Raw genomic sequence first — 24,150 nt, forward strand, 5'->3', positions numbered from 1 at the left:
CTCTGCAGATCTTGCAAATGTTGATACATTTCATTATAAAAAATAAAAGAATGACATTTATTAAAGTCATCACCCATCTTACTGGAAAAGTCTTGGGAAGCTATTAAGCTGATAGTAGCAGATAAAAACTTAAAATTTATTATTGACAGTCAATACTGTCAGATTTTTTCTTTGAAACACTTCCTTCTTTTCCAAGAAAATATTTTCCAAATACCTAATGATGAATTACTATAGTTTTTCAGTCATTCTTTCATGTAAAAATGGTGTTCCATAAAAGAAGCACCTAGTTCAGCCCACAAATCAATTGCACAAGTGCTTTTTCTTAAGACAAGTATCATACTTTCATATGCAGCAATGCACTTCATATGTATTTCCCATCTTGATACATAGGATATTAAAAAGATGAGTACTAAAGAATTTTGATTTGATAAAATTAATATTTTTCTGCATCACTAAGAATATTCTTAAGTGAAAATGACATTTTATGACTTCTTTTTTCTGCAAGTGTACGGTGGTAAAGAATTTAAAGAATGTTAGTACAGCATGGTGTATCTGCCCTGATTTACGCTAAGGCCTCTGCAGTTTTTTTGTACCACTTCAAATATCAACACAAGGCAAAAGGCAAATAATGTGTTAGCATTATTTAGAAAATAGTTTTGACTTCACGGACTCTTTGAAAGAATTTCAGTAGCTCTTACAGGTCCATGGACTAAACTTTGTGAAGCATTGATCTTCATGTATACTATTCGGTGATCTGAAGACTGGCTCAGCTGAATGTCTTCAGTTGGCTTCTCCATATAGTTGGGTTTCCTTATAGCATGACGGCTTCAGGGTAGCTGGACATCTTAAATGGTATGTTAGTGAATGTCACAGCAGGTAAGGCAGAAGCTGAATGGCTTTTTATGACTTAGCCTTTGCAGTGACATAGCATAATTTTTTAAATCATATTCTATTGTTTAAATAGTCACAAGCTCAAGGGGAGAAGGCATATATGCCTGTCTCTCAATGAGATGAATACTCAAGAATTTGCAGCAATGTTTTAAAATTTCCACAGACTGATAGTGGCCATAAATTATTTACATTCTTCCACTATGCAAAATATAGTCACCCCTTCAAAGAACTTTTTCAAAATCTCATCATGTTAGAGAACCAGGGTCAAGATTCAGATTTTTTATCTAACTCAGGTCTAGGTGTGAATGAGAATCCTTGGGTTTGGATCCTTGGTGTGATTCCTCTTGATTTGAAGACTTATGGTCTAAAGAGATCAGTTACCTGCTTCACAATCACCCAGTATTCAATAATTGTCAGGTATAGGATAACATAATCGACATTGCAGTTTAAAAAGAGGAGAAATGGGAGGCACACAGCAGTCACTTATCATTAATAATTCTAAAATTTGACAGAATTCCTCTCACCAGTTCCTTGATTAAGGTCCAGTCCTACTCCCTGCCCTACTTCTGGCTACTAGTCTGCCCATTGGATTTTAGATGTGCCAAGTCGTCTTTCCTTTTACATAGGAGATGGCCTGTATTTGCAGGTAGGTAGTTTGCCCTGCCTCTTCCTGTCCATAGAGATTTGGGTGTTCAAAGGCCTTTTTAACTTTATCCTGAGTCTGGGTTTTCAGCTTTTCAATTATTATTATTAATAATAATCATCAATTATTGATGATTCAATGGAATTATCAAGTTTGTACTCGTAAATGCAGTCCTAGGCCCACTATTTATTGAGTGCTTAGTATGTGAAGGCAATGTTAGCCACTGAAATAGAGAATTTAGTAGGATAAGCATGGTTTCAACCTTCATGGAGACTAGAATCTAATTTGAGAGCCTTCACCATTGAGATTCAGGCCATGAAAGGAAAATAGAGGTCACTACAGCATGTAGATCAGAAGAATAGACCTCTTCTGGAGGCTGGTCAAAGAAGGCTTAAGGAAGTGACATTTAAGCTAAGCTCTGAAGGATAAATAAAAATTGACTTCAAAGTGTGCATTATTCCTGTATTGATGCTGTATATATTTGGGCATTAAACTGATGCCTTCTGATAGCTCAAAACAGCATTTTTAGTTTTTAATATAAAAATAAAACAACCTAAAAGGTACGTGCCTTCACCCTAATCTCATGTATCTAGCAAATGTATAGGGGAGAGATTTCCTTCCGTTTCTGTTGCAGAAGTAGTCATTATTATAATTTCATCCTTACACAACTAAATCTATATGCAGCAATACTGCCATGATGGTATTGGTAAGCACACATATATTCACATGAGTGGTTATCCCTCATCATTTGATCTCTCCCATAAAAAGAATAAAAGTTACTGTTGAAATAAATAAGAATGAGGAACACAGCTTATGGTTATGGGCCTATGCCTATGATTAAATATTTAACAAGTTTCCATTGGAAGCCTGCATTTTCAGGGATTTATTGTTCTGATATAAAATTCATTGGGATTAAACTAGGCAGATAGCAACTTTTTATTTTCCAAATCTAGTTTAAATTGGTTTGCCTGTTTTATGTTATGGGGGTTTAAAGGGAGAAAAAAGCATATTTCTTCAGTCTTCAATTACATCTGAGCTCCTTTTACTGAGCGCCTGTCTGAATTTAAAAAAGTAATAATAACAACATAAAAAGATAGGCTTATAGACATTCATTTTATGATAGAAGACAAGAGTATGAGATAGGTTTCTGGTAATTGAGTGTGTTTCAACTAATTGTATTTTCTTCTCTTTCGCAAAGAATTGTGTGCCGTGTGTAAACTGAGGCTTACTGTGTGGTATATTTAGTACCATTTCTGCTCCCCGTCAATTGATTTTATCTTCACAAGTAGGTTGACTGATCTTTCTTCTTTTGGATACTTGCAACCCCTGGCTTTTAATTTGGCTTAACATTAGAATAGATATTTGTAACAGTATGAGTTTTGTTTTGTTTTGCCCATAAATTTAACACTTTTTATGTAGTATCCTTTTAAAATAACTAATTCCAGTAGCTCTGAGCTTAGAAAACAATTCTCTCCCTTTGTTTTTAATAAAAAGTATATATTAGGACAATGAAAGAACATTTTTGACATTTTATTATCTATAAAACAAGGGATCAAATACAAGGAAATCAAGAACAATATGATCGGAGTATCTATAGAACTTGTCACCAGTTCTTGCTTACCAGCGCTAAGATGCCCACCATGATGTTTGGAAGTGTAAATTTAGTATGTAATATTAATTCCTCACAGAGTAGCAATTGTTATGAAGCTCAATAAGACTAGAAATGTTTTCAGAAAAAGAAATTAGAAAGCTGAAAAAGATTAAATAAAGGTGGATCATTGGGGGTTAATGAAGAGAAAGAAACAGAGTGAAAGGAATCAAGCTCACTCTGAAAGTTCGAACTTAAATACCCATTAAGGCAGTGGTGAAAGATAAGGTATATAGTAAAAGAAAGGAAGCAGGCATCCAGATGGGAAGGGAAGTGGTGGCTGGAATTAGATTACCAGGAAGACTATCCTGTGCATCCCACGTGTAGTTGGAAAGCTGAGATTGAAACTTGGAAGAGGTCAAAACTGAAGATATAGAGTTGGAAGTTGCCTGCACAGAGGTGACTTTAGATAAAGTGACCCAGGAACTGAGGAATTAAAGACAGAGCAGAGCAGTACCAAGAACTTGTTCACTGTGGAATTTCTATATTAAAGGGAAGGAAGGAGTAAGAGGAGCTAGAAAAGTTAGAAAATAAGTTAATTAAAGAAAGAGAGGAGTTGAGAAAATAAATAACTTGTTCAAGTGTTTGCTCAGTAGAGAGAGATGAGAAAATTCAGTCCCTTCTTTAAAGAAGCTTGTAATGACAAACAGAGTTATAAAGCAGAGATTTTCTAGATATAATCTTTTTATAGAAATCATTTGATGAAGACAACATCAGATAGTGGGGGAAATAATAGATTTGAGAATGAGTAAGAGTTTTCTCTTTTTAAATGCACATGATTCGTAAACCTGTTTTTCTTATAGCAGATGTGAATTTCATGTACAATTTCCTGAGTCAAAGCATTTTTCCATTTGACTTTAGGGAAGATAATTGAATGCAAAGATCAGCTGAACTCTGGAAGCCATTAACATCTGATTTAAATTTAGTCTTCCATGGAGCTTGGGTGATTAGACTACCACTTAGAAGAATATATCCTTTGGATATCCAAGTGGCATGCACACCTGTTATCACCATAGCTGGTTTGTAAATGTCACTGCTGCTTCATATAAATAAAGCAGTGAAATGGATAAACAGCATTTCAGAAGCCTATTATGATATCATTGTAGGGTGTTTTGATGATTTGTGCATTTCTCCATACATTAATACAGTATATTTGTTAAAATGGTATAGAAACATTTAAAGAAAACATATGTTCGGCAAGTAATTGAGTCATTATGGAATGTAACATTCATCTACAAATGAAAGTGTTTTTCCTCATTCTGGATATAAAACCTCTGTCTTAGAGAAAATGAGTAAAAAGGCTGGAAAATGAATAGTACAAACGAATATAGATATTACTGATAAAAGTGATGCCAAAAATATAGAAAATTGATTCCTTTTAAAAAACAGATAATATGAAATTTAAAAGGCAAGGTGTCAAATCATATATTTTCATCTTTTTTATGTTCTGGCTGAATTATGGTAGGGCATAGTCTGTATAATAAATGTTTCTTATGAGGTCCAAGGGAACTATTTTGTTAAAACTATCATTTTTATAGGATGTAGAGAAAGCTATTGATAAACTATATTAAGGATGATAAGATTATCATCAAAGACACACATAAGAATATACATCCAATGATAGCTGTTTTACACTATTTTGTACGTACATCACATGAATATGCTTTAAGACATTAAACTATGATTATATGATAAAGTAGAAGTAAAAAATAAAGCATAGAGGCATATTTCAGAGATATTGTGGGTTTGGTTCCAGACCATTACAATAAAGCAAATATCACAATAAAGTGAGCCACATGAATTTTTTGGTTTCCCAGTGAATATAAAAATCATGTTTACACTATACTGTAGTCTGTTAAGTGTGCAGTAGCATTTTGTCTAAAAAAAGTACATATCTTAATTAAAAAAATATTTTATTGCTAAAAAATGTTAACCATCATCAGAGCCTTCAATGAGTCATAGTAGTAACATCAAAGATCACCAATCACAGATCACCATAACAAATATAATAATAATGAAACAGCTTGAACTATTGGAAGAAATACCAAAATGTGACAGAGAAACAGGAAGTGAGCAAATGCTGTTGGAAAAATGGCATTGATAGGCTTATTCAGTGAGGGTTGCCCCAAACCTTCAATTTGCAAAAAAGCAAAAAAAAGAAAACAGTAGCTCTGAAGCACAGTAAAATGATATATACCTGTATAAAACTGTTTTCTCTAAAATGGTCATTGCAATAAGCCAGATACAAATAGTGTAATACATGAGGTTCCTCTCAAGTAGCTCCTCTTAACACATAATTAAAAGAAAGTGACATGCCAGGGTCCATAATGCAAAGAAGAATAGTAAATTCAATGTCAAAGCAAAAATTGCACTGGACAATGTTAAACAGGCAAGGAAGACTTTATTTAAGGCTGTTGCAATGGGGGAGTGAGAGCAAAACTCAATCTGAACTCAACTCCACTGACACAAAAGGCTATAGGGTTTTTAAGTGTTTGGATGAGGGGAAGATCATAGACCAATTATGTTTGCCAACTGAGTTTATCCAAAGGAAAAGTAAACTTTCTTCTATCTTTATGACACAAAATAATTTAATCACTTGAAGCAAGAAGCCCTGCAAAAGTTATGTTCCTACTGTCCCACAAACTGAGAAATAGGGGTACTATCTTCCTTACTGATTACATTTCAAATAGATGGTTCCCAGGTTCTTGAGAAAGACATTCCTGGTCTGTACAACTGACAAGAGGTGTTAAAAAGATTTGCCTCTTAAAGGAACAGAGAAGGATTTATAATTACAAGTTTTCTAAAGTAAGTGCTCGAAAGAAAGGGAGGTCAGGGGCCTAGAGTCAGGAGGAAACCTGTCTAAAAGTTAGTGAAGCCAAGGGGAATGTTTTAAAGCCTTCTTGATCATCAAGAACCACATGTTCATAAGGACTCAGCGCCTCAAATGTTCTTAAAGGGAACATTTCTTGAATGAATGGATCAAAAACATAATATTGATTCAGTAATGCTCCTATTATATAAAGCAGTGTTTCTCACCTTTTTTCTCATATTATGGCACTCGCAGAAAATGCTAATATTTGAGTGACTCTGTGGATTAAGTCAGCTCAGTCAAATTAGGCCTGCTCAGCCTCCATCAACCTCGCCCAACTGCCCTGAGGGGTAACATCTCTGCATTCCCAACAATTTCTTCTAGAAAGTTCTGATAGAGAGCTAATTTTAGATGAGTGAATAGTGGAAGCGACCTTGGAAGTTAATTGAAATAACACGTTATTTTTCTTATCACTATTTCTCTTTTGCAGGTAGAACGATGCTCTAACTTTCCATCTCGTTGTTGAATCTCATCCTTCCTCCCCCAGTCTGACTTGTTCCTATCTATCGAAACATCTCTTCTGTTCCTCTCTTGGTACACACTGTAGGTTCCAGCTAGACACAGATCTCAGTTTGTGCTTTCACACAGTCTTGATCTCAGGGCTTTATCTTCCCTAAAACATTTTGCCCTTTCCTTAGCCTATCCAAATGCCAACCGTAACTTAACACCCAGTCTCACCTCCTTCATTCGGCTTTCTTTTTTTATTCCATCCTTCAGTGATCTCTCCCACTGGAATGTTTTTTGGCTTTTACTGTCTGTAGCATTTGTTTTAGCACTTCATTAAGTATTGACACAAGGCAGATTATGATTGTTTCGTAGGTTTATGTCATGTCTGCAAAATGAGATTGTTTTCTTCTAGAAGGCTTTAATGTTTCTCTGCCTTTATTCTCATCACAGTTAGATTTTGATGATTACCTGTTGACTTAAAAACAAACAAGAAAAGTAAATGATATCATGACATGTTTACTTCAGAAACATTTAGCAATAATAGTACTATAATGAATAGTCTCAAGTAAAAAGATAAAGTGATCTTTCTATTCAGCAAAGGGCTGTGTTCAAACACAATTGATGTATTTTTTAACTAGGTGCCCTGATTAATAAAACAATCTAGGTAGTCAAATCAAGTGTAACTACAAAGTAGTAATTCAGTGAACCTAATGACATTCTGTGGAGACGTAGCCAGAATTTCCTCTTCAACATCAGTCTCCCTTCAGCATTTATCTATTTGTTATGTGTCATTATTATCTTCTTCCTATTAATGCAAAGTATGTTCTTTCCTTTGTTGACAAGGATGTCAGATGCTTGACCATAAATTTAAGTATGGCACCTCTGACTGCTATCCATTTGGAAATGCTCAAAAGAATAAGATATAAGGAGATAGCCAAGTCTATCTCTGTTCTCACCCTTGCAATGACTGAGTAAAGCTGAGTTTTGCTCCCTGATACCAATGACCTATAGTATATTTTGGGGATTGCAAATGAATGCACATCTAATACCTTACTATCAATTTCCCATCCATATTAAACCCACCGTGATTTGGTGTATCTGTTATACTCCCTTTAAAATTAATTTCAAATTATATGTTATCTATCCACACTGTAGCTTTTAAAGGAAATCATTTTTTAATTATGCTAGATTAATGATTGCAATATTTGCTGGTTAAGAATTTCATTTACTCAGAATGGAAATTAAACTATATGTTAAAATGAACAGCTTGTGTTTTATAGAGAAAAGGAATCCAAGTTTGGTAACATTACTTTCTGTGGTATACTGAAAGACCTTATAACAAACAATGAATATTAAAATGTGCTCTTATTATATTAACATCACTGTTTTTACTATCATTATGGCATTTAAGAACCTCCCTAATAAATTTGCAAATGTTCCAATCTATCAAAATTATAAGTTCTCATGATAATATTTAATATGTTCTTAAACATTTTTGAATTTTACTGTTTTCAATTGGAATAGAAATATTATAAAAGAAATATTCCCCTGATTATTCTTGCTCAAACTGAGCCTGTATCTTAATACAGTGAGATCAAAGTGTATAGAAATGGTCACTTGGTGATAAGTTAACAATTTCCAGTGGTATAAAACAAAGATATGTCATAACCCATTTATCTTAAACTTGCACCTTAATGGCTCATAACTGTTCCTGAAAGATTTGGATCTATGTGCTCCTGCTTTGAATAGAGACTGCTATATATTTTTTTCATACTAATGATATGATTTAATTGTCTTTTAATAGATACAACTTCAAAGTGTCTAGCCACAAAATATTGTCAGAACAATGGTTAAAAGAAATTATTCTATAAAGACGCAGACATAGAGAATGGACTTGAGGACATGGGGAGGGGGAAGGGTAAGCTGGGACGAAGTGAGAGAGTGCCATGTACATATATGCACTACCAAGTGTAAAATAGATAGCTAATGGGAAGCAGCTGCATAGCACAGGGAGATCAGCTCGGTGCTTTGTGTCCACCTAGAGGGATGGGATGGGGAGGGTGGGAGGGAGGGAGACGCAAGAGGGAGGAGATATGACGATATATGTATATGTACAGCTGATTCACTTTGTTATAAAGCAGAAACTAACACACCATTATAAAGCAATTATACTCCAACATAGATGTTAAGAAAAGATAGTAACAATTGATAAAATAAATATTAGTGCAACAGGAAAAGAGAGATTTGGTCATAGAATGAGGTTAGCTAATATTTAATAAGCTCATGATTCCCTAAGGTGTGCCAGGCTCTTTATGAAAGTTATTAGAGAAAAAAAAAGTTATTAGATTTAATAAAGGTGTTAAAACTAAAAAAAAAAAGAAATTATTCTAAAATTAAATCATGTTGTGCATACAACAATAATATCTAACCAGCTTATTTCCAACTTCTTTTTACAGAGGTCATTTGTAATTAATCTAATGAAAGTATGATCCAAGAATCCATATTAATGAATAGCAAATACTGGTGGGGTGCTTTACTGAGAGTTTTTAAATGTTAATTTGTCAATTGGTAATATTTACTTTGACATTTTACTAGACAAAAATAATTGAGATTGATCTACAGGCAAATACTTTGGCCATTTTATCTGTATTGTAATAGACTTGACCATTTTCTGAAGAAAGCCTCAAACATGTCTGAGGCTTAGTGCAGCGACTGTGTAGACTGTTTCATCAGGTATCAGATCACATTATGCATATACAAGGGTGTCACTGTTTTCTTTACTCACAGAGTATGGTTTTGCTCTCTGTTGGCAGCAGAATTTAGCTGCACTCCAGGCTTTAGCACAAAATAGAACCTCTGACTCTGAATGTTTGAAGTCATTATCAGTGAGGGTGTCCACTCATTTCACTAGGTCATCTTATGATTGTTTAATTATTTAATTCGTTGTTTTAGTTTTCCTGAACCATCAGGAAGGCTGTGGAAAATTTCTTTAGCTGAATTGTGTGACTATGTTATCACCTTGCATTTAAGAAAATGCTGTCACGTTTCACACAGAAGTGTCCTTTTTCAAACACATAGAAAAGATTTTTTAGGTATCAGTACTAGAAAAAAAATATTACTTTAACAGGTAACTAAGTTTGTTCACCTTTTTACTTTGGCTTCTAAGAAACTAAGAGAAAATTACTTACCTATTTCCAGCAACCTATGGGATGGATTACTTATATATTCTAAGAGTTCCTGATTTAGTTTTGCTTTCACACCCTCAGTTTTACTTTGACCTGATTTCCACATGTTTGGTTTCTCCAAATTCTTTGGAAACAAGGCATCATCCAAAAGAATAATTATATTTCAGAAACTCCAAAGTGGATCAAAACTTACCTTAGAAAAGAAGGAAGAATCAATACCAATGAAGAGGAAGAGAAGAGGAGCAAAGATATCTGGAGTTCAAACCATGTCAGGCATTCTTCTAAACATTTCCTAAATAGTCTCATTTAATCATCATAACAGCCATGTAAACTATTATGATACTAGGTATTATTACTGAGCACTTATTTTTCCCAAGTATTTGTTTAAGTCCTCCACATATATTTAAAAATTTAACCCAGTGTTCTTCTAAGGTAGGTACTAGGATTATCCATGAGGTTCAAATAGGATAAATACCTTGGCTGAGAACACACAACTAGTGTGTGGAGAAATAAGAATCCAAACCCAGATGTTCCAGCTCTAGATCCTCTAATCTTAACATACCATGCTTTTCCTTATTGTCCCCATTTAACCAGTAAGGAAACTGTGGACCTCCAAATCTGTAAATAATTTCATATAGGTAGCGTGTGTTGGAGCCTGGTTTCAGAGCCATTGTGTTGGCAATAGACTCTGCTTTTGTCCTCTATATCACTCTATCTTCCAAAACACATTTTATGTTCCAGGAATTACTGTATGCCAAAGTTTCAAAAATACCTTCCATGAAACTTTAGTTAATACAGGTATTTGGGTAAAAACTTCCCAAGGTAAAATAAGTTTGGGAAATACCGAGTTAAAATTAAATAGTTATCTGTCCCTAGAAATATCTCAGAATATTTAGTGTTTTAATGCATTTTCTAAATTTACTTGATAATGAGCCATTATCAATTCTTTTACCTAAGTGTCTCCCAAGATGAGTAACCTATGGACCACAGTTTTGAAAACACTTATCTGTGCTATATTTCAGATTATTTTATGTTTCTTTATGATTTAATGAATCCTCAATGGCTTCATGAGGATTGTACACAAAACGCAGTGTTTTGGAATGTGTAAAGATTAATCAGATGTCATGATTAAGTCAATTGGATTATCTGTTTATATAAGATAATTTCCTGATATTTATTTAGTCGTTAAAATGACCAGATTGGAATACATTTTAAAGATTAAGTTAGGTCAATTTTCCTGTATGGTAAAAGGACAAAAACAAATGACGCAGTTCTCAAAGGGTGTATTAAAGGTTCTGTCATATTACATGAAAAATAGAGACAACTATCCTGATTATGTGAGCCAAATTGTGTTTAACCTGGAACACGCAAGTAAATTTCCCCTGAATCATTAAAATTGTCTTTTATTTTGTCCTTAATTTTAAATCAGTGTCCTTTACCCGGCCTTCTTATGATGCTAAACTGATTATCTCAACTCTTTAAAAATCTTCCTTTCTAAGAACTCGTTTACTTAGAAATATTAAATGTACAAAAAAGATCTAATTTACATTCCACATAATAATACTTGATTCTAAATAAAGAGCAAAAGAAAAAGAAGAACGCTGGATGAATTTAAATTATAAGATATTTTAGAAGAAAGTTTATGACTTTCTGGCTTACTCGTTTCAACAACTAAAATATAAATTAGTGTTAGTAAAATGAACTGAGTTAATAAAAAAAAGTTCAAGTGGCTAACACTGTAGAATTAATGTCTCGTAATATTATTGGGTGAGCCAAAAGGTTTGTACATTTTTTCCCATAAGATGGCTCTAGTAGCACTTAGTTGTCTTTAACTTCATTTGAAACAATTTTGTTAGACTGTATGTGACAGCTGTTATATCAGCGTGCATTAAAAAAAAGACTTATCAAGATTGGTGAATTTTTGTGTAGCCATTTTAATATTGAAGATGGAAGAAAAACAACATTTTTGGCATATTATTCTTTATTATTTCAGGAAAGGTAAAAATGCAACTGAAATGCACAAAAAGATTTGTGCGGTGTATGGAGAAGGTGCTGTGACTGATCGAACGTGTCAAAAATGGTTTGCAAAGTTTCATTTTGGAGATATCTCATTGTAATGAAAAGGTTCCTTTTTTAAAACAAATTGTGACGGGTGATGAAAAGTGGATACTGTACAGCAATGTGGAATGGAAGAGACTGTGGGGCAAGTGAAATGAACCACCACCAACCACACCAAAGGCCAGTCTTCAACCAAAGAAGGTGATGTTGTGTATATGGTGGGATTGGAAGGGAGTTCTCTAGTATAAGCTCCTTCTGGAAAACCAAACAATTAATTCCAACAAGTAGTGCTCCCAATTAGACCAACTGAAAGCGGAACTTGACAAAAAGTGTCCAGAATTATTTAACAGAAAATGCATAATCTTCTATCAGGATAACACAAGACGACATGTTTCTTTGATGACCAGGCAGAAACTGTTGTTACAGCTTGTCTGGGAAGTTCTGATTCATCCACCGTATTCACCAGACATTGTGCCTTAGGATATTCATTTATTTCAGTCTTTACAAAATTCTCTTAATGAAAAAAAAATTCAATTCCCTGGAAGACTGTAAAAGGCACCTGGAACAGTTCTTTGCTCAAAAGATAAAAAGTTTTGGGAAGATGGAATTATGAAGTTGCTTGAAAAATGGCAGAAGGTAGTGGAACAAAAGGGTGACTGCATTGTTCAATAAAGTGCTTGGTGAAAATGAAAAATGTGTTTTATTTTTACTTAAAAAACCGAAGGCACTTTTTGGCCCACCCAATAAATTTCCAGGTTACTTCCTTGATTTTAAACTTTATGCACAATGAGAAACATACAAAAAATGTCTAACTCACCATATATTCTGAATCGACAGGGTTCAAACTAGTTTTTCACTAGAAATGTTTTAGCTCTAATATTCCCTAGGCAAAATCTTTTGGTAGAAAACTAAATAGATATCCAATTTGACCCCTTGGTAGCTTAGAATGATAGAACATGCTCATTCTAGTATTCAGTTTCTATATGGATTTGATTATAACTTTCCTGGGCCTCAGTTCCCTCGGTTATGAAATGGTTATAATGGCACCTGCTTAGAAAAATTTGAGAATTATATTAGAATTCTACTGCTGTGTAACAAATTACCACAAACTCAGTGGCCATCTGTTATCTCACAGTTCTGTAGGTCAGAAGTCTGGGCACAGCATGGCTCAATGGGTTAGGGCCTTACAAGGGCAAAATCAAGGTGTCAGCTGGCCTAGGCAACTGCTAGAGGCTCTGGTTAAGAATCCACTTCCAAGCTCATTCAGGTTGTTTACAAAATTCAGTTCTTGACAATTGTAGGATTTCGTAATTTTAGGCCCCTTGTTCCTTTCATCTACAGAACCAGCAACAGTGTGTTGAGTTCTTCTTACATGATTTAAATCTCTTTTTTTTCTTCATCTTCCTTCTTCTCCTCTTTCTTCCTCCTCCTCCTCTTCTTCTTCCTTTTCTTTAAATTATAGACTAATTTTTAGAAATTATTTTATTTATTTATTTATCTATATTTATACCTCTAAAAAAATCCCCTGTACTTCACCTATTCATCCTTTTTTTCCCTCCAACTACTGTCCCCATAGTGTTGCCTTTTTCAGAATGTTCTATAGTTGAAATGACACAGTGTGTAGCCTTTTCAAATTGGCTACTTTCACTTAGTAATATATATTTAAAGTCCCTCCATGTCTTTCATGGCTTGCTAGTACATTTCTTTTTAGTGATAAATCATATTCCATTTAATAGATATAAAAAAAGTTTTTATCCGTTTACCTACTGAAGGACATCTTGGTTGCTTCCAGCTTTTGGTAATTATAAATAAAACTGCTATATTCATCTGTCTGTAAGTTTTGGTGTAGACATACGTTTTCAACTCATTTAGGTAAGTAATAAGGAGCATGATTGCTGGATCATGTGGTAATTATATGTTAAGTTAGTAAGAAACCACCAAACTGTCTTCCAAAGTAACTTGCCATTTTGCCTCCTTACCAGCAATAATGAGAGTTCCCGTTGCTTCAAATACTTACTAGCATTTGATGTTCTCAGTGTTCTGGATTTTGGCCATTCTAATAGATGTGTAGTGGTATTTCATTTTTGTTTTAATTTGTATTTTCCTGACAACACACAATGGGAACAGTTTTTCATATGCTTATTTTCCATCTGTATATCTTCTTTGTTGAGGTGTCTGCTAAGACCTTTGGCCCATTTTTTAATCAGGTTGTTTGTTTTCTTATTGTTGAGTTTTAAGAGATATTTGTATATTTTGGATAATAGTCATTTACCAGATACGTCTTTTGCAAAGATTTTTCTCCCGGTCTGTGGCTTGTCATTTTGTTTTCTTGAGTATCTTTCACAGAGAAGATATTTTTAGTTTTAACAAAATCTAGCTTATCAGTTATTTCTCTCATGGATCACACTTTTGATGTTGTATCTAAAAGTTATCACTGTGACTAAGGTCATATATGTTTTCTCTTATGTTATTTTCCATGTATTCCTAGTTTCCTGAGAGTTTTTATCATGAATGGATGTTGGATTTTGTCAAATGTTTTTTCTTCATCTATTGATATGATGATGTGATTTTTCTTTTTTAGCTTACTGATGTGATTCTTTAAATTCACATTTCTTTATTTTGTAAGTTCACATCTATAATTTTGTAACCTATTAAAATGATATTCAGAACTAGGTGCTTTGAGACACACATCAGAAATCTGGAGTTAGAGATAGCAGCTGCAAACTGACCAACAGCAGCATTTAATTCTGCCTCTTGTTTTGATGGCATAGAATCAATAAAATTCCAATTCACACAGAAAATAACTTCTTAACCCCTGCTCACGATCTTCATGATTAATGTAGGGCCATACACACCCCAAAACTATCTATGACACATTATCACATCTGAAGGCTACATTAACTGCTTTTTGAATGTTGAACCAGCCTTGTATACTGGAATACATCCCAATTGTTCTTGTGTAAAATAATTTTTAAACATTATTGGCTTCTATTTGTTATATCTTGTTGAGGATTTTTGCATCTGTGTTCATAAGAGATATTGGTTTGTAGTTTTCTTTCATTGTAATAACACGGACTGGTTTTAGTATTAGGGTGATACAGGTCTCAAAGAATGAGTTAGGAAGTAAGTATTCTCTCTTTTATCCTCTGAAAGATATGGTAGAGCACTGGTATAATTTCTTCTTTAAATGTTTGGTAGAATTCACCAGTGAACCCATGTGGGCCTTATGCTTTCTGTTTTGGAAGGTTATTAATTATTAATTCACTTCTTTAATAGATATAGACCTATTCAGATCATCTGTTTCTTCTCGTATGAGTTTTTGCATTGAATCTTTCAAGGAATTTATCCATTTTGTCTGGATTGTCAAATTTGTGAGCATAGAGTTGTTCATAGTAGTTTTTTGTTATCCTTTTAAAGTCTATTGGGTCTGAAGTGATGTTCCCTCTTCACTTATGATATTAGTGATTTGTGTCCTCTCTCTATTTTTTCTTAGTTATTCTAGTTTCTGAAGGTGGAAACTTAGATTATTGATTTTATATCTAACTTCTTTTTGACTATATGCACTCAATGCCATAAATTTTCCCTTGAGCACTGCTTTCACTGCAGCCCACTAATTTTGATGTGTTTTATGTTCGTTTAGTTCTCATTAAACTTTCTTGATATTTCTTCTTTGACCAATTGTTATTTAGAAGTGTGCTGTTTAGTCTATATATATTTTGAGATTTTTCCAGTTATCTTTCTATTATTGATTTCTAGTTTTATTCCATTGTGTACTGTGAACCGATGTTGTACGATTTTTATTCCTTTAAATTCATTAATATGTGTTTAATGGCCCAGAATGTGGTCTATCTTGGTGAATGTTCCATGTGAATTTGAGAAGAATGTGTATTCTGCTGTTGGTGGATGAAGCAGTCTATAGCTGTTAATATATCTAGTTAATTGATGGTGCTGTTGAATTCAACTATGCTGTGGTTTTAAAAAATCTCAACTCATTCTGACTGAATGGGTAGTTGAGAACCACTGCACTAAGGTTATTGCTATTTTTATTTAACATCAAGAGGAAGAATTCAGAAAAAGCAGTTAGTTACACAAGAGTTAAGTTTATCAATCTTCAACTGTTTGCCCCAACAAATTTCTTACATCTCTTATAATTTGGTGCCAATGGTGTTGAATTCATGGGATTTTATTCCAAAAGGCTTGGATTAATGTGTCTGTTATTTCTTGTATTATTCTCTTTATCATTTAATACTAAAGAAACCATGTAAAATAGTTAAGGCATTATCTCCTTTCCTACACAGTATTCCTATAAAGAGAGTGGCAAGGTATTTTAAAGTATGCTTTAACATGGCTGTATTGCTAAAGATTCCAAAGTCTCAGCATTGAGAACTTTCTTCTCCCTTTAACTGGGAAGAAAGTTTAGGGACCAAACATCCATTCCCAAATATAAAAAATAGACACTAAGTTCTACAAAACCTTGTGGCATCTAGGAATGCAATGAAAGCATCATGTTTTTTCTTAGTAATAAAAGCATGAACTGAGAATCAGTTTAAGTGCAAGGTGAACTTTAAAATGTTTGGTGATATCCTCCCCTCTTTAATATGAACTAGAGACAAAGATAACTATGCTTAGGATAAAATACTACTGAAACCTAATTTAATCCAAGTCACACTCAGTAGTGGATATATTTGGGGACATTGCTTAGATTGAATTGTAATGGTTGGTAACCTAGTACCTGGAGAGTAATACTACAAGGACTGCATCTTGAGTTTGATTAATCTTATCTTCCAATATCTATGAGTTCCAAACTCCAGACTTATAATTATCTAACCAGTGTATTTCAGATCTGACAAAAGGTTCTGAATGAGATGGAGGTGGTAGACATATACTAATTATAATAATCTCCTAATGCAGATGTATAATTTACTAATTTATCATGGACTTTGTATGTGAAATCGTATAAAATGAAGATTGAATTAGCCATGAAAATAGTACATGTTAGCAATGGATAGGCAATTTTAAATACACCTTATATTTCTAGAATATTTAAGAGTTGGCCAAGTGCTTCACCTATATCATCTGAGTTGATCTTTAAGTGAAACTACAATATAACTACAATAACTACAATATCCGCTATAGGAGGTTAAATAATGGTCACTAAAGACAAGTCCTAACCTCTGGAACTTGTAAATATTACCTTATTTGGACAAAAGTGTATGCATTCACAGATGTGATTAAGTTAAAAATCTTGCAATGTGGACATACTCCGGATTATTCTGGTGGACCATAACTGCAATAACAAATGTTAATTCTGTTATTTATTATTCATATTATTTACATATTGTTTACCTGTGTGAGTAACACATGTTTTATAAGATAGAGGCAGAGGGAGCATTCATATAGAGGAGGAGAAGGAGAAGGCAATGTGCTCATGGAGATAGAGATTGGAGGGAAGTGGCCACGAGTCAAATAATGCCAACAGTTACCAACAGCTGGAAGAGGCAAAGAACAGATTCTCTCCTGCAACCTCCAAAGGGCATATGGCCCATACAAAAATGCATGAGACCCACAGAAGATTGTCTCCCAACAACATCCATCCTTCATTTTTTACAGTGCCTTGGCTTCAGGAGAATTTTTCCATAAGTAAGGCATCCTATCTACCACTGCATTATGTGACCAATAGAGACTAGGACCAAACCCATTCTATTTGTCTCATTGGTATTTGGTTAAGGATACTATCAACAGACTCCAAACAGCAGAATGAAGGCAGTCTATGATACTGACCTCAACTATGTCCTCCTAGGCCCCAGACCAACCAGCTGAATAAAATCTATACATTATTAGAGTCTACTTTAGAAGGCTGGGTGACTTTCTACTTGTTTCTGCGTTAATATTTCAATGCAAAGAAATGTCAAATGAAGAATCGGTTATCCTTCCACAAATCTACCTTGAATAACCAAGGACAGCCCTAGTTTTGAGAGATCTCCTCAGTCTTTTGAGGCCTAATAGCCTACAGGTTTTGGGTTTTTTTTTTAAGACTTGAACATCTCTTATGACCACCTCTAAGCTAACATCACAACGTTTATAAACTTTATATATTTAATAATATATACTGTAGTTTTTGCATATGGTATGAGGCAGACCTCCAACTTCCTTCTTTTTCAGGTGGATATTCAGTTGTCCCCAAATTCTTTGCAATTTTAACGCATGTGCAGATTCATGTAACCACCATCATGAGAAATTTAACTTTTAACTTAATTTTACTTAACTAATTTAAATGTAAGTAGCCACATGTGATTATTGGTTGCTGTACTGGAAAGCACAGATCTACATAAAAATCACTTCATTGAATTACAATAATGCTAAGAAAAGAAAAGAAGAAACAAAAACAAAAATAGATTCTACAAAGAATATTCTTGAAGAAAAAGAGAAATATGGGCTTCCCTGTTGGCGCAGTGGTTGAGAGTCCGCCTGCCGATACAGGGGACACGGGTTTTTGCCCCGGTCTGGAGAGATCCCACATGCCGTGGAGCAGCTGGGCCCATGAGCCATGGCCGCTGAGCCTGTGCATCCGGAGCCTGTGCTCCGCAACGGGAGAGGCCACAACAGTGAGAGGCCCGCATACCGAAAAAAAAAAAAAAAAAAGTTTGAAAAAACATAACAAGGAAGCATGGAAATTAGAAAGAACGAGACCCAAGGGAAGTACAAGCAAGCATATCTATTATGGTAATAATCACAACATTTTTTCTCTCCTGTTATAAAATAGTCAAATATAAATCTATACTACTTATATGAGCCAAAACTAAAAATTTTTGAGAAATGTCAAAAATAAAAACAATAGTATATTTTTACCACACAAATTCAAATGGAAATGAGTATCATTTTTAATTTTATGCAAATAAAATATGCATCAAAAATGCTAAATGAGAAAGAAGATTATATATTCATAAAAGGTGCAATGTACGAAGAAAATGTAATATTGATGAAGCATTGTGGTTTAAATAACAAAAGTATTAAAAAGCAAAGCACATATTAAAAATGTTAGAAGACAATGATAGAAACATAATTGCATATTTATTTAACAAGACTTTATTAGCTTTCTGACAGTAAGTAGGCAGAGTAAATGATGGCAGATGATTTCATAATATAATTAATAAGGTTTCAAAAGATTAATTTTTTACCATTCTGAAAGATAATATTCTTTCAATAAGCAAGAAGGAAAAATAAATGAAAGTTATAACCATCAGATAGCAGGGATCAATATAATCAAATACAGTCACTAACAAGCAAGAGCCAACATAATCAAAATAACAATATCTTCTATAAATAATATAAATATATACATAGGATATCAAAAAATTAGTAGAATGATTTTGAAATTTAAACATTTACAAAATGGCAGGTCAAGAGCCAAATACACAAGCTGGCTTTTAAAAAAAGCAAGAAATCCCATTAACAATAGTATGAACACAGTTCCTCAAAATAAACATAAAGGAAATGTGTGAGAACTATATATAAAAAGTGAGAAAGTGAGGGAGAGAATTACACCCATTTGTACAGTGTTAAAAGGATCATTTAAACAAGAGAACATATTGTGAGGAGGAAAGTTTATCTTAAATTCACTTACATGATTAATGAAGCCTCCATTCAAGTTCTAATGGATTTATTTACAAGAGAACAATTATAGAATTAAAATCAAAGAAAAATTATAGTAAATTTGAAAAAAAAGTGATGAGCAAACAACTCAGATTTTTAATATATATATTAAACTTTAATATATATTAATATATATATATTTAACTTTTTATTTTATATTGGAATATAGCCAATTAACAGTGTTGTGATAGTTTCAGGTACACAGCAAAGGGACTCAGCCATACATATACATGTATCCATTCTCTCCCAAACTTGCCCCCACCACCCAGGCTGCCACATAACATTGAGCAGAGTTCCCTGTGCTATACACAAGTCCTTGTTGGTTATCCATTTTAAATGTAGCACTGTGAACATGTCAATCCCAAATTCCCAGACTATCCCTTCCCCTCATCCTTCCCTCCTGGTAACCATAAATTTGTTCTCTTAATCTGTGAGTCTGTTTCTGTTTTGTAGTTGAGTTCATTTGTACCATTTCTTTTTAGATTCTGCATATAAGAGATATCATATAATATTTCTCTTTCTCTGTCTGACTTACTTCGCTCAGTATGACAATCTGTAGGTCCAACCATGTTGCTGCAAATGGCATTATTTCATTCTTTTTAATTGTTGAGTAATATTCCATTGTGTGTGTGTGTGTGTGTGTATATATATATATGTACACACACATACCACATCTTCTTTATCCATTCCTCTGTCAATGAGACACCTCAGCTTTTTATTCCAGATAGTACTAGAGTATTTCACATATAATGATATAATTGCAAAGAGAAATAAACAGATTGGAGCAGAATAGGTAGCTCTTAAAGAGAACATTAAAATATATGATAAAATACTAATGTTAAACAGAGGATGAATTAGTCCACAAAAGACTTTTGGAAAATTGGATGTTTGAAAACAATTATTCTTGACCCTTACCTCACAAAAAACATGAAAATAAAACCAGGAGATAATAAACTATTCATTATAAAGCATTAGATTGTAAAAACAAGATGAAATATTCTTAATATAAAAATATTGAAATATGTATAACTATTATATAAATTATGTATTTTACATAAATATTTTTAAATAAAATAAAATTCTATAATTCAAAATGAAAATTAGAAAATAACAAAACTTCCTGCTCACAAAAAAGTAGAAATGATATATACAACTAATAAAACTACAAAAAAGTATTTCTCTTCTATACACATAAGTGAAAACTAAAATAAGAAAATATTATTTTCCTTATGGGTCTAGTGCAGTCACAAGAGCCTTTAAAAGCAGCAGAAGAAGGCAGAAAGATAAGTTAGAGAGATGGGGTGGAAGAAGAGAGAGGGGAGATGCAACGCAAGGAGAATTTAGAGATTAGAGGCATTAGAAGGACTCTACCTGCCTTTGTTAGCTTTTTGAAGATGGGAAAAGAGGCCCCAGCCAAAAATATTTGAGTGGCCTCTAAAAGCTGAGAGCCCAAACCCAGAAAGTTATCCAGAACTTCAGTCCCACAACCACATGGAACTGAATGCTTCCAACAACCTGAACGAACTTGAAATGTATTCATTCCTAGAGGCTCCAGAGAGAAAGAAAGCTCTAACACCTTGATTTCAGCCTTGTGACACCAGGAGCAGAGAACCAGCTGAGGCACAGTGCACCTAGACATCTGAACTACAGAATTCTGAGATCATAAATAGGTATTGTTTATGCCTCTAAGTTTATGGTAATTTGTTATGGCAGTCATAATAAACTAAAGGATAAGAAAAATTTTTGTCCTGATGATTTGGCAGAAATTAAACAAACAAACAAAAATCATTGCTGGAAGATAGGTAGCTATATTCAGTATTGACAAAATATAAGTTATTTCAGATTTTGTAGAAACCAGTTTGCTAGCATGTATATAGAGCCTTAAAGATGTCCGTACTCTGTAATGTACTAATTCTGTCTTTTAGAATCTACTGTAAAGACCTAATTAGAACTGTGGATCCAGATATAAGTGTAAGGATATTATTCATAATAGCAAACATTTGGAAACCACCTTTACTCTCAAATAAATAAGTTATGGTAACTCATAGAATATTGAATAGACTAATATTACTCATAGAATAATTGGAATATTTTTCAGGCAATAACTTCATACTTTCAAAAATGACTTAAATAAATTTGATATACCCAGATATACTCAAAATATAGTGCTAAATAAAAAAGTGTACATCAAAAATAAAATCTGTCAGTATCTCTCTCTCTCTCTCTGTGTCTCTCTTTTCTATTTATATACACATACACCTCACACCACACTGAAAGGAGATTAGGAAAAATTTAACCAAATGTTAATGGTAGATATTTCTGGGTGAAAGAAATATGACTGTGTTCTTTTTTATAATTTTCTGTATTTTCCAATTATTATAATCATATGATTTTTGCTCATGATAAGAAAAAATATTAAAAAATAAATGTGTCATTCCATATGAATAAATAGAAAAGTTACATGTGTGGATGTGATAAGCAGCTAAACTCGGAAGTATACTATAATTAAAATATTATGCATTCCACATGATATTTTCTAGGTTTTTTCTTTGGTATTTTCAATCAGAAAATATTGATTATATTTGATGTTTTAAACAGATGTTATTTTTAGAGCAGTTTTAGGTTCATAGAAAAATTTAGAGGTAGGTACAGAGATTTCCTATATGTCCCTTGCATTCACACAGTCTCTCCTAGTATACTTAGGTTCACAGCAAAACTAAGCAGAAGATACAGATTTCTCTATAGCCCCTGCCCCTGCATAGCCTCTCTCATTATCAACATCCCTCTCTGGATTAGTACCTTTATTACAACTGATAAACCACATTGACAAATCATAATCACCAAAAGTCCATAGTTTACATTAGGGTTCACTGTTGGTGTACATTCTGTGGGTTTAGACAAATGTATAATGACAGGTATATGACAGGCACCATTATAGTTTCATAAAAGTAGTTTCACTGCTCCAAAAATCCTTTGTGCTCCACATTTTCATCCTTCTCTCAACCCCAAACTCCTGTTCTTATAAATATTCAAAAATACTGCCTAAAACAAATACAGGATTAAGAGTTATATAAAGTATTATCAATTTGAGAGGCTGTTTAGAGAAGTTGTTAAGAGTATGGATTTTGATACAAGACTGACTGGGTTTAAATCAGTTCCAGCAACTAATAGCTCTATGATACTGGGCAAATCAATTAACCTCCTTATGTCTCAATTTTGTTTTATGTAACAGATAATAATAGTACTTACTTCAAGGTTATTATAAGAATTATGATAGTATTTCTAAAGCACTCAGAACAATGTCTATCACATAGTACACAGGATGTAAGTATTTGTTAAATAAAGATGAAAAATGGAACTATGAAGCTTCTGAAATATAAAAATGTTTTACATACACACACACATTCCAGAGCAATGAAATCATACTGCAAATTCCAATTCTCGTTTAATTTTTTTAAAAAAATTGGAAAACAGAAAAGGAGTATGACAGAACTAAGATCAGTCATATCTGTCACATCAATTATGGAAAAAAATTTTTTTCAATTATATTGCCAAATAAGACACCGTTCTCTTTAGAATAGAAGAAATAAATCTAAATTAAAGTGATTCATAAAGCTTAAAAATAAACAGTATGGTTCATACACATAGAAAGTATAACATCAAAAGTGAGCACTAAGGTAAACTGTGGACTTTGGGTGACTGGGATGTGTCAATGTAGGTTTATCCTTGGTAAAAAAAAATGCACCATTCTGGTGAATGATATTGATAATGGGGGAGACAAAGCATGTGGGAGCGGGGAGTATGTGGGAAATCTATATACCTTCCTTGCAATTTTGTAAACCTAAAAGTATTCTAAAAAATAGTCTTTAACAAAAAAGTTTTTTAAAGAGTATACATAAATATAACAATCAAATATAAACCAAAACAGAGTGGTCACCTATATAAATATTAATAATCAGGCCAGAAAGTATTGAATAAGAAAGAGCATTCTAAAATATTTCTATTCTCCACACATTTTTAATAGTTTTGAATATCTATGCATGGAGTGCCATAATAACAACATTCAGAAAGCAGAAATTATAAGAGATAAAAGGAGAAATCAATAGGAAAACATAGAAGAAAACTTTAATGCATCTTTGTTAGTGCATTAAAATATCAGGTTGACAAAAATAAAAAAGGCTATAGAAGGCATAGAACAGACACAGGTGGCCAAACACATGCACATTGTTCCCTGAAAATGGAGTGTATAATTTATTCTTAAGTGCCTGGGGAACCATCACAAAGAAAATAAAAAGGCATTAGAATCCCCAAAGTCAAAATTTTCACAAAGGATCACAATACAATAAAACTAGAGATGAATGATAAACACAGAAATTTCTTCTATTGAGAAATTAAAAAGAAAACTCACTTGTATAATTTGTTAGTAAAAGAAGAATAGAAATCAGAACTTTAGGGTGACTGAGCACATTTGTAATGAAAACACTTTGTAATAGAGCACATGGAATACAGTTAAAATTGTGCTCAGAGGAAATTTTATAATCATAAGTACTTAAATAAAAAGATAATGAAAACAAAGGAAACATTGAACTCAAACCCCCCAAATAATAAAATAAACAGAAGAGAAATATAAGGAAGGGATTAATAATGATAAAAACACCAATTAACTACTTAGCAGAAAAGAACATGGAATTCACGTCAGAATATGAGAGTTAGAAGCCTGCATTCTTTCATATACTTTCTTGGCAAGTTATTTGAC

Source organism: Lagenorhynchus albirostris, chromosome 8 (genome assembly GCF_949774975.1).
Source record: "Lagenorhynchus albirostris chromosome 8, mLagAlb1.1, whole genome shotgun sequence".
In the NCBI taxonomy this organism is placed as follows: domain Eukaryota; kingdom Metazoa; phylum Chordata; class Mammalia; order Artiodactyla; family Delphinidae; genus Lagenorhynchus; species Lagenorhynchus albirostris.